Genomic DNA, 3,908 nt, shown 5'->3' with positions numbered 1-3,908 from the left:
CGCGGTGCTGATGCAAAGCTTTTATTGAAGAAAGAGAGAGAGAAACACGGGTAGACTGCATGCCCCCCCCCCTTCCATGAATCAAGAACACATGAGGAACAACAGGGTCAAGCTCTTTGCAACGAGTTTCACACTCGCCATCTTTGAAGACGCCGCCACGGCTGATGGAAGCGTCCGCAGACTCGGCCCGAGACACGGGCGACGTCTTTTTGAGCGGCAATACTGCGATTTGATGCCGCTCGGTTAAAGGCACTTTTACAAACACGGGTGGAACAAAAGACAGTAGAACACAAATACACTGAACGAATACAAAAACAAATGAATACAAATCATTAGGCTCTTATTTCCTGTATAAGTGTAGCATCGAGCTTCATGACCGATGTTCACACACGGCCCTAAAACAAACACCGCAAATAGGAGAGTTTGATTCCGCTTTTATGGCACATTAAGGTTTAAATGTGACCACCAGGGTACGTTTTGTAGAAAACGTGCTAATAAGCCAATGATAACACATTTTGGATAGTTTATTCAGAATGATTTAAAACCCCAAAAAGACAGTTTGTAGCCTATAATCTAAAAAAAAGCACTTGCTGACAAGTTTTCTATATTAAATAATCTGATAAAATTCATATTTTAGCCTCTTACACGTGCTCCACTATGTTCACCAGCTAGCTGCTAACTTCGCCTGTCTGCGGTTTGGTGATATTTCTCTGTGGGTTCGAAGCTACAAACGACCTCATTTACATTAAACATTCTAAAAATAGGAATTTGTGCAGCTTTAAATGTCCTTTACCAAACTAACAGCAGCTCTTGTCGTCTGGTGGCTAACGCTAGCGTATCCTCTCATTATGCGTTACATAAAATAGATGAATGTTTGATTGTAAGCTGGTCCATTTGAAGACATTTTCTGCAACTACTGTACATTTTGACATGATTGACATTGATGTTATTGCATGTTTCCACACGCTGTCACCAATCAAGTGAAACACAACACCGGAATGATCGGGCTGAGAGCATGTCAGATGTTTTCGCTACATATTGTTTCAGTGTTACAATGACATGTTTTCCTGTGATGTAAGAATCAGAGACGGAAGGAAAAACAAAAGCACAAAGGTCCCTTTACTGACTGGGCTAGTGGGCGCGTGTCGTGGTTTAGACACCTTAACAGAACACCGTTTAGTCACTTTGAAATCTTCACGTTGTGTATTGTCTAATTATCCAGCCAGCAGGTCGGGCAGCCCCGTTATCGAAACCTACGTAGCAACACGTGTAACAAAGTGATATACAGAGTGTGTGTTTCTTTATGTCATTTGTTGCCTGACAACAGATAATCAGCTGGATCACTGAGTCAACTGTCCAATTAACCGACGAGAAGGATGTTAGTCTGGACTTCATGTAGCTGGTGAGATATATAACTAGAGATGAAATCAGGAGAGTCTTCGGCAACTAGGGAGACACACAGCTTTTCTCTACATGTTGATTTATTTATAGTAATCTATTGGTAATATAAGATTAAAAAAAGAACTGCAGGAGTTGAGTGTAAATTGTGTGCCCGGTCTAAGTTTTGTGCACTTGTCGGTTATGAGTTGTTAAAGTCTTGTTTTGTTGTATGTGACCGGTGAACTGCGCTCCAAATATTGATGGAAACACTCCCGAGGACATGATGAGCCTAAACCTTCTGGAGAGCTCTCACTGAGTTTTTAAGGGACTATTAAATACTACTTTAGACTTGAAACAGTTTTCTCTACTTTTGTGTAAAAGATGTGTCCTAGCAGAAGTGCATTTATTAACGGGCTTATTAGCACAGTTATTGACAAGCGTTTACCCTGGTTAAAACATCGCGCAGTCAACTCAACCACAAAGACTCCATCCACATGCACAGGACATCTGTAATCTGGCTTTGGAAATACTGTCATCCAATTCAGCCGATAAATAGGCAGATGGGTACTTAACTGCATTGTCTTTGTTGTTTAAAAGGTACCCTGTGGAGTTTTCTTGTAAACAAATTCAACACCAACAAATGGAAATGTGTTCCTTTATCAACAGACATTTGTCCAAATAAAAAAAAAAAAAAAAAGGATTGTTAGTATATAAATGTGCAATGTATGTCCATCAACGGACGCCTATAGCCATGGACAGATTATGACATTATGGGCCCTTGGACACAGACAGACATGTAAAGACCACCCCCCCCCCACCGACTGAAAGACGCACAAAACGTTGTTTTTTTTTTTTTTTTTAAAAGAGTCGTATTCGTTTTGCATCTGAGGTGATTTTGTGTTGTTTCTGACTCCGATACTAACGACCCTGTTGGCTTGCAACCTATCGGCCAATCAGATTCCACGGGAGACCCCTGCCTGTGACGGCCCCACCTCTGCACGGGGCCAGATCATAAAAATATCACTCAACAGCGCCACTAGTGGTCAAAAACTCCACAGAGTACCTTTAACTCGCCTCATCATCGTATTGCTCTTGCAATTATAATGAAGCAACTATTAATTTAAAAAGTCTAAATGCTGGTCAGCTGTCTGTCACTCTTGGATGGAAGAAATCATAAAATCTGTCATTTTTGGGGGGGAAACTCTCGTGGTCCCTTCTTCGCCCATCGACTCGAAACAAACACGAAATAAAAAAGGCAAGTGTCACAATCAATTCTGACAGACAGCACAGTGACGCACACAGTCACACAGTACTAACAGCATCGCTTTTGATTGAAGGATTACTATAAGGACACTTATGCTCCAATCTGTACAGGTAAAATATTTCCTTATTCATAAAAATTTCTTATAAAGTGTCGATGCAATTAACATCAAAAATTGCATAGCCATCTCTAATCCGTTTTCTCTGCCGGACTGCGTAAACTACAATCACTAATCTAATCTATGGCACTGTAAATGAGAGAAAGAGTTACATATTTATCTGCTCAAAAAATGATATAATTAAACTCAAACATTAGGCCACAGCGATATGAATGGAGAGCCATGATTGTACTGTTCAATAGGAAAATACAAAAGGAAACATTGTGTTAAAAATGGAATTGCATTCAACAGCTGCCTATAGAGGACTTCGTCTTTGACACTGGGAACTACACTTTGCGATTTCCTGTGGTCCCGATCGATAAAATGGAACGTTTAATATAGTTGCATGCGGACAAGCACGCAGTAAATATGGCAGCTTAAATTCAATTCTTTGGTGTTCACTTGTGCAGAACTGTTTAATAATGTTATTCCTATCCGAGTACCGATTTGTATCAAACACTAAAGAATAAAGAGAATGTCCTCACCAACACACCGTGAGCTCATGGCTTTTCTAAATACTGACGCAGTCACACACACCCAGCAGGGCAGGTGTGCTTAACATTTTGCATGTTCTGGTGGAGTCAGACTCCATTTTAGACCCCAAAAAATTGGGCCTGCATGCGCACAAACATGGCTAGAACATGCTGGTTGACGATGATTGTGATATGAGATAATAACACTGAGTGATGATGTATATCGGACCTGTTAACCGGTGGATTTGGAGGCATTTCAAGCAATTTGTTTTGAGAAACGCTTATTTGCTTTCTTATAGAGAGTTAGATGAGAAGATCAATATATGGTTTAGCATCATAAGTTGAGCTTAGCATAACATTTTATTTATTTGTACAAAAACAGAAGTTTAAAAGTGACAAGTTTCTGTTTACTTTTAGTATTTCTTGGCCAGAAGCCGCCTATTTAAAAAAAAATAACTTTGGACAGAGCCAGACTGGTTGTCTTTAATGCTAAGCTAAGCTATCTGCCTTTTGACTATAAAAGTTCTAGGGGAAGGTCGGGTCAGAGTCATTTAAAGCACATCATCATGTGCATATGGGGCATTAAGTTTCCACGATATGTTTCAAAGCCTTCAAATGAAGCACGGGGGGGGGGGGG

This window comes from Anarrhichthys ocellatus, unplaced genomic scaffold (genome assembly GCF_004355925.1).
Source record: "Anarrhichthys ocellatus isolate YVR2014 unplaced genomic scaffold, GSC_Weel_1.0 scaffold88, whole genome shotgun sequence".
Classification (NCBI taxonomy): domain Eukaryota; kingdom Metazoa; phylum Chordata; class Actinopteri; order Perciformes; family Anarhichadidae; genus Anarrhichthys; species Anarrhichthys ocellatus.
The sequence above is the reverse complement of the archived record's forward strand: the minus strand, read 5'-3'. Positions refer to the sequence as shown.